At 33.7% G+C, this 8,964-nt stretch overlaps 1 long non-coding RNA gene across 1 annotated transcript; it reads right to left on the reverse strand.

Moving 5' to 3' along the window:
• Nucleotides 1-5,495: 5,495 nt before the first annotated feature.
• On the reverse strand, nt 5,496-7,626 carry LOC126828341 (uncharacterized). The gene is made up of 4 exons (XR_007682999.2): nt 7,428-7,626; nt 6,857-6,949; nt 6,451-6,529; nt 5,496-5,999 (listed from the first exon to the last, which is right to left on the reverse strand). It is a non-coding gene; the product is annotated as an uncharacterized LOC126828341 (long non-coding RNA).
• Nucleotides 7,627-8,964: the final 1,338 nt, after the last annotated feature.

The following is an 8,964-nucleotide window of genomic DNA, read 5'->3' on the forward strand; positions in this document are numbered from 1 at the left end:
GTTGCCCCCACCCATCCCACAGTATGAATTTCGTTGATGCATAGATGGCGAAATAAACAGATGGATGAATCAATCAACATTTAACATAATTATGCATTAAAAGCTATTATATGTTTGAACACCCGCTGTATTCTTGTTATAATTTACTAACCGATTCAAATGATTTAAAATGTTCTATTTTATCTTAAATAATTTAAAGCTTGTTTCAAGTTCAACTTAATTCAAACCAAGAATTGATTACAACAACATCTGATGCATCAAGTAGTGTCAACCATAAATATTTCAAGTTTAGATATTTTTAAAACTTTTTGTTAACTATGCCCCCGGAAAAAAGAAATAATGATATGCCACGAATTGAAATATATTGTTAATAGATTGTTCACCATTGAAAGATGACCATCCAGAGAGGTGTTTTATGGGCTGGCAGAAAACATTAGTTAGGTGATGAGTTGCTTGTCTATTGACACAGAAGACGACGAAGAAGAAAACCAAAGAGTATGGTGATTTGTATTAATGAATACCGATTGGACATCCGTCTCAGTTTTCACATCCAACGGGGCAGAATCAAGGTTTCTATAAACCCCTGTAGTACAAAGCCTTCACAGCCAGGGGTCCGTCCCTTCCCCGGAAAATGCTCTTTAAATTGACTTTAGTTAAACTCCTGACCTTGACTACTATAAAGCCGATCTTTGAATTGTTGGTGAGTTATGTCAATGCGTTTTCTTTCATTCGAGGGGCTTAACGCTCACACGCAATAATATATATATAACCGGAATAAAGGTTAAATAATAGAGTTTAGGGCCATGCATAACCAAAGGGGCATTTGGTTCATCGTGTTTAAATCATTAAATTATTACTGAAGTGATGTTCATTTAAAGTTTACATTGGTTTATATTGATTGTACATGTATACCACCATCTCTATGCGTATTAGATACATGAATTAATATCCACCTTTTTGTGCACGTTAACCCATTCTACAATAAATTAGTCTGCACTTGACTTTTAAGTCAAAGATCTGGTTTCTTGTACATGGGTCAAATGACATTTTTATGTCCGAGAATGGAAATCCAATGAAAGACAGGAATATTCCATTTGGTATAGTCGACCATAAATGGCGGTAAACTGAATCAAATTGTATATTTATAATTTCAAGTTACTCTTAAAAATTTAAACCGATCTGCTCATCTTTAATCTTAATATGGCAAGTCATTTCAATAGGATTGCAATTTTCTCAATTATACTAATATCAAATATAGCTAGAATAATTTACCCTCCCAAAAAATCATCACATCAATTTGTATTTATGACTCTGGTGTACCAGTGTTTGTTAGCAGATTAATGAATATGGTAATTCTAACTCATTGAACGTATTAAGTATAAGAAATATATTCAGGAGATAACAACACCGGATTTCTACTTTGTGATCACAGAATAAAGAAACTCGGCTGTACAGTTAAATTACCATCCTTTAGTATGTGATCAGGGGGCTGTTTCTCGAAATTTTAACTAAGATAAAATCCAAATTTTAGTAATTTGATTGGATAATATTAGATTGATTTTAGTGCTTAGCCAATCAAAATTGAAATATGTACTAAAATTGGATTTTATCTTTAGTTCAGTTTTCGAGAAACTGGGCCCAGCATCTTAATACATCAGGTTTCTCAGGACGCCATAAAGAAAAGCGGTTTAAGTACGAAAATTATTGACCCTTTCGAATATGATCGCATTAGTATTACGGCGTTACGCAACTCAATTAAGGAATATCAATTTTCATGTGTATGCATGACTTGATACATACGATAATTATTTACCCCTGCAACTTCAGTAAGAATGCAGGCATGGTTTTCGAATTCATGATCAACCCCTCGTGGGAACTGAATGTTTTGTACTTCTTAGAAAAAAGTAACACAGATCTCAGATAGTAGCCTAAATAACTGTACAGGATTTGGATTTAGCGTTTCGAGTTAATGTTTTTCAAAAAGATCGTAAACTAGACGATTTGGAACTTTAAAGAGTTGAAATTAATTTCATCCAAATCATACGCCAGGTATTCTTGCATAGCATGGAATATTTAAGAATCGACCCGAATAAGTAGAGCGAAAATTAATCAAATATACCGTTGAATTAAAGTGCAAAATAATCAATCCCATCTGTATTGTATCCATTTTGCATTAAGTAATTTACCTTTTTTATGTATTACCATGCATATTTTAAGAACCATTGGGAACAGTTCAATATTAATTTTTTTTTAATAATTTGTGCATTTTGTCCAGGATTTTTATTTGCATTAAGCAATATAATTATTGTGACAACCCATTTAAACCTGCAGAAAACGTAGATCACAAAGAATACTAGAATACAACCCAGACAATACATTTTAAATGTTTCAGCTTCTTTAAAAAGACAATTTTTTCCCAGGTACTTCAACGTAACACAGATTTAATACTGAAGTAATAGTTTGATAAATGAAGTTGTCACAATGTCAACCCAAAATGTCGTAAAACATGTTAAAAACCTCGTTATTATTGACAGTAGTAAGAGGATAAGTGTTAAATCAAGCATGCCGATATTGTCATGTTTAATCAAGCATGATCTACCGTTACCTTACTAGGTTAATGAACCTTATAACCGTTAGTCGGCATACACGTAAATTAAGTCAACCTGCGGATACAAACAGTTATTATTATTAGGGATTTTCTTACTTAATCTACCTATTTCCTTTCTGTAACAGTCACGTAAAATTTGCATTAAAGTAGCTAAGTCTCTAATTCAATATCATCCAAAGTCTTCGACATTGAAAACACGAATTATTTGTCAATTTACCGGGAAAAGATGGGCTTCTAGCTGATATGCAATATTTAAGACAAAATAAACATTTTACCATTGGTACACGAATCGTGTACCATAAGAACGAGACTAGACATTTTCCACAAGTCATGTCAAACGGTGAGGCCATATTCTTATCTGGAGATCATGCGAAATAAATACTCACAGTGTAGACTGGAATAACCAGACGTTAGAGATTGCCATTTGATTGAGACTTCTGGCATATTTTGCCGAACATATAATAACTGATTTGAAATCAAGAGTAAAAACGGAAACGATTGAATGTAAATCAGTTTATATACATTCATATTACATTATTATATGCACTGCGACCCATTAATTGTGTCAATTTGTAGCTCCTTTAACATCAATATCAAGAACAAAACATGACACAATTACATGGAATACAAGTTACTTTAACGTTTATTTAAGCAAAGAATATCAAGCAATATCAAGAACGTTCTAAAAATATATATTGTTCAGTGTGCCACGATGATGTTATTAATATTCGGGTTAATAAATTATAAGAATCCATACGCATATTAAATTTTTAATTGCTTTTAATAGCACATTCTTACTGAATCGAAAACGTTAGGGTAGGTTCGCAAAGACAAACGGAAAAACTATGTCATTTAGATAATTTGGTACCAGACCATAAATTTATGATTTTATAGAAAAGTATCATTTTTGTTTCTGTTGGTAGGCTGAAGTTTTTCAAGTTGGTTTGATTTATCAATTTACAATGCATAATCGAATACATGAAGAATAAAATTAATGAAATAACTACTTTTTCTAAAATTTTCGTTTTAAACGATATTTAAAAACTCGCAGGTAGTTTATCAGTTTATTTACTTTGGAGAGAGAGAGAAACGATATTTAAAAACTCGCAGGTAGTTTATCAGTTTATTTACTTTGGGGAGAGAGAGAGAGAGAGAGAGAGAGAGAGAGAGAGAGAGAGAGAGAGAGAGATTGGGTCTAAAGTCCACTCGACACCAACTAGGTCATTTCGGGACTAACATATGGTTTAATTTTATTTCAATAATTCGCTTGCGCGTAGGGATCTTTAGCAGTGGGAGGAAACCCACGAGGTTAGACAGGCGACCCCATTCCTTGTCACGTACAACCGGGGAATCGAAACCACGCCAGTTGACTCAATGACAGACCTTATGATACAGCGCGCACGTGCTAACCATTCGGCCATCCAACCCGACTATTTATTTTGGACGTAAGATACTTTACATAAATATCCCAGTTACTGGATTTAGTGAAACAGGTGCCCAAATGTTTCTGAGTTTCCTCATTATCCGAATTGTTAAAAAACAAAGGCAACAATGTCCATGACAAAGTTAGCCATTGTTTCAAGAATATGTACGTTTGTCAGAGCAACACGGCTATGGTTCCATATGAACTTTCACCACAGGAGTAACAGTTTTTGTTTGTTTCTTCCCTGAAAGGATTGATTATCGCTACCATTTTTTTGTCCTACTGTAAAATGGTCTAATTAAATAACACCACGACACTAAAACACACCCCTGCTGTCATTATAACCATGACGTAATGAGGGGTAGCCTTTTACACGCCCAAATAAATACCCCTTGTCGGTACTAATATGTCAAACCGGTGTCATGATACTATAGACTTGCATTTAACCGTAAACTTACAAACTAAAATGGTCACAGCAGTTTATCTTCTTCAAGACTTGAGAGATACGATCACACATCTATGTTAATAACCGTGTTTCTTTTTTGTTGCGCGATCTTATAGTACATAAACACCGACTGATTCCCAATGCACAAGTACTGACTCCCAATGGAGCATTGTGTGGGAATAGTGATTATTTTCAAAGATACAAATTCAACAGTAGATTCAACTGAGCATAGATAAACAACTATATAGTTTAATTTTATTACGTATTGGTGCCTACTCACTAATTTAAGACGTTTTTTCTTACAAAATTAACAGACTGAATCGTATATAGAATCATTTACTTGCATTAAACAATACTACCATAAACCAACCCTTACGACTAGTCTCAAAGACTTGATATTATAACAGGGTTGTTAAACAATCTGTCCTCCTTCTTAATTAAGGTCATAAAAAGAAACAAAACAACAGTGTTCTTTTATTCGAACGACACCAATCTCACCGCATTTGAACGATGGTTTGTTTTCATGTGACGTACACTTGACAATATGAAGATGATATATTTCTAGCCTGTTTTTTTAACAATCATATATTTTGCCTCGTTAATCTGTATGGGAAATAACTTTCATTAACATACATTTCTGAATTATTAATTGATAATATATTATGTGAATGGTCCATTACATCACAGCCCCGCCCAAGCAACCGCGCACTCTAGTCTGATCTTTGGAGTAGAATGCCAACCCATAATAATACAATTGCCCGAAAAGATTTAGCTTCAATTATAGGATTTAGTATTCGAACACCCGATTCACCTGTTATTTACGTTTGATCATTAACAAATTTGTGCTTCACTTTCGTATTCTACTCTGCAGCAAAATATAACAAGATTCAAATAATATATTTTCTACCTTTTATTACTTATTTACATAATATATACAAAGTGGAAAATATTAATTATGTTTATAAACATGTATATTATAGATAGATAATTTCAGGAATAATTTCACCAAGGTCGCCACATAGAATCGTCATCGCATTTATTTTGAGTCACATGAGATTCTTGAGAATCTGATGAATGTTCGTCGATGTTTGAACTTTTATTAAAACTCAATTTATTTGTAAGGGTTAAATCCACAGCATGATTTTCATCGTCCGACATTTCATAATCCGACACACATTCTTCTGGCGATTGCGCTATGTTTTCTAACGAATTGGTAGAAAGTTCACCAAGCGGGGCTCGTCGACTCCGCACAATGTTATATCCCTTAGACGGACTTTTGGAAATTCCGTGCCGTATAAGCCGAATTCTTCTTCCCGCAATATTATCATGACTCTCCGAGTTCCTTTCTGTAGACTCAGAGAACTGTCCGGTTCCAATTTGTAATCGATTTTTAACACTTGCTAAGCATCCGTGGAAGATATGTCTGACGTCATTTTCCGAAACCTTCATAGTTAACATCAAAGCTTGGATACTTCTGATACACTCTAAGAATCCCCGTATATAATTCTGATGCACATTCATTTCTGCAAAGAAAAATAAAGATATTGAGAGGTTTAATGGAAGAAATGAAAGACACGCATCGTATTTCAAAAGGGGAACTTAGTAAACACAAGACCCATTTCAATACTTAAAAAAAGATGGCCAGCGAACCATTCATTCTAAATCGGCATGTTACAAGCACTGACTATCTCGGATTATAGATGCATGTAGAACATGACAAAGGTTATTTGTCGAAGAACGTTGGCGTTATTTCATTTTGATTCATTGTTTCCTTAGACAAAACATTTGATAGCATATACATTATAGTTGTTGTTCTCAGATTTTGAAAAGTATAAGAATGATTTGTAATCAGTCAGATGTCGTCAAACACCAGGAATATTCGGGGAGACCTACCAACAATACTGCTGAGATAGAGAGACCTCCTAAGAAACCAAAATAAAACTCGATAAATAAGAACATTTTGTCTTTACTCACGTGATGCTTTGTGCCGTTTTAAATAATTCACCGCTCTCTCCAAAACTTCTGCCTTTTCTAGTTTCGCTGGAGAACTTGGCTGAAAAAATCAAAACATTCTATTTAACTTTGAATATACGAACCAGTGAATGTATATAACACAACGATGATCAATATAAGTGTTGATACTTATAATTAGTAAGTAAACTATGGAAGCTGTGAGTACATCTTAAAGATTAGAAAGCTATTATTCCATTTACCTAAACTAGTAATCTATGATGTATTTTAATGTAAATATTCCAACTTTACATAACATACAATATCTCATCTGTATCATTGTGAATATTTCAGACCTATATAACATACACTATCTCACCTGTATTATTGTAAATATTTCCGATCTATATAGCATATTATAATAACTCACCTGTATTATTGATGGACTAATTAGTTTTTCTATTTCTTCTAGGTAATAGTTTATCCTAGCTCGACGATTCCTCTCAGCTACGTGCTTTCTAGTCTGAAATAAATCAAAATAAAAACTTTCTATAAATCAAATGCGTAATATAATTTAATCTAAGTAATAAAAAAATCGCCATTTTTATGTAACAGAAAATTTTAAACTGATAATCTTCATACCAGAGTTCTGTCAATTTGATGATGATCAAAACGTTTGCAGTGTGGCGATTTCATGGTATCCAATACAGAGATACAAATCGTGAGGGTTATGAGGCTGCAGTGTAAATGAAGTCCACACAACACGGTCGCGTTTCTAAGTGTGAAGACAGATACTGAATGTGGGATTTTTTTTTCTTTTTAGTGAATCCCACAAAGCCTTTTTGGTAATTCAGATGCACTCATCCATCCCTATTGTTGTTCAATACGATTTTTCCCTTTCCTGACTCTTTCAATTATTTTAAAATAAAGAATAGACGTGGGTATCATCTTAAAACTGGCAACGCCCATTATAGCTACGATTATATTAGTTTTAAACTGACCTGTTCTTATAAACGCACCTGGACAATCTTAACGAATTGGTATTAAGGTGTCGCCTCTGATTTGTGACGCCCATTTTCATGTAAGGTTGGTGTAACATCCAAATTTGACGTCTTTCAATCTGTGTTCACTTTTGAAAGGGTTGAGAAAAAAGGTATAAAAATCGAATTAAGTCATTAGGATTTATCATTTTTAGTTGGAAAAGGGATGTTTTGGACTTTGAAAATACCAATAGGAAGCAAGTGTACGAGTATAAATTGTGCTGAAAAGGAAATCAGCTTCCTTTTACCGTTACTTATTCACATATTCTCCAGCTCGATGTTAGGTTGTTAAATGTACACGTACGTCTATCAATTTATTTATGATAAATAGTAAAAGGTTCTACATTTCCGGATTAAACAAAAATTTATTTTGTTTTTTAATCAAAATCTTTCCTTAATTGTTCACACTTTATTAAATAAATATTACTAACCTTTAAAGTCGTTTTTCGTTTCTAAGTGTCTTTTGATAACTTTCGAAATTAATAAGAATTTGAGAATTATTAATTCTATTAATTGTTAAATTAATTTCATTTCTGGAAAATGGTTTATTGACTTAAAATATTACGTGCTTCCTTTATAGTCGTAATGGTCAGCCAATCTAATTGTACCAAAAATAGCCCCTGAAACGTTTTATTATTAGATTTTAAACGGATCACGATTTTTTTTTTAATTACAGACCTGCTATGAAAGAACATCTTTTTTTTCTCTTCCGACAGATAACACTGACATGCTGCACGTCGGTTTAATTACCTCGTAACTTCAATAAACTTGATGATGATCGATTAAACCCTTGTTTTATTTCAACACTCGATTAGGTTTTAAACACCACCTTTGCCACCCACCATTATCCGTATCAATACCGTTTTAACTGACGGATAACATCAAAGCGATTCGAACAAATTTCGATCGTAATTTAAGCCTTCACCATCAAATAAAATTTAAAAAACACAAAAGGGCTTTAACAAACAAAAGTTCTTTAATCGGATGTTATTGAAATAAAATTGATTGAAGTATTTCTTCAACACAGCCAAGTTTGTTTCTTCCAGTAACCAAATGATCCTCCCATTTTGCTTTGTTGGTAACCTGTGATGGAAGCCGAATGTGGAAATTGGAGTAACATTAACGTAATCTTGCGCTAGCTCAGTGAGTAAGACGATGGATAGCTAACCAGGAGGTCTCACGTTCGTTCCTCGTTTTTTTTTTCAGGCATGGTTTCATTTGTTAGTGCAGGTTTAAGGCTAAAGGCCTGACAAGCAACAGTGGCCGTTCGGATGGTACAAGAAAAAGGTGCATGTAGTGTACACATCGACGTGCATGTAAAGGAACCCTTGGCAGTTGGGTGCTCCCGGCAAATCCCCCCCCCCCCCATAGCACACTGTATGGCATACGCCCGACTTCATTAGCACATTGTTACGGTTTATACAATTGTGAACTACATTGACAATAGTTTCTGAGACATGGAGTAAGTTTCTGAATAGGAAAACTTCAATTTAAGTAA

Source organism: Patella vulgata, chromosome 7 (assembly GCF_932274485.2).
Source record: "Patella vulgata chromosome 7, xgPatVulg1.2, whole genome shotgun sequence".
Lineage (NCBI taxonomy): Eukaryota > Metazoa > Mollusca > Gastropoda > Patellidae > Patella > Patella vulgata.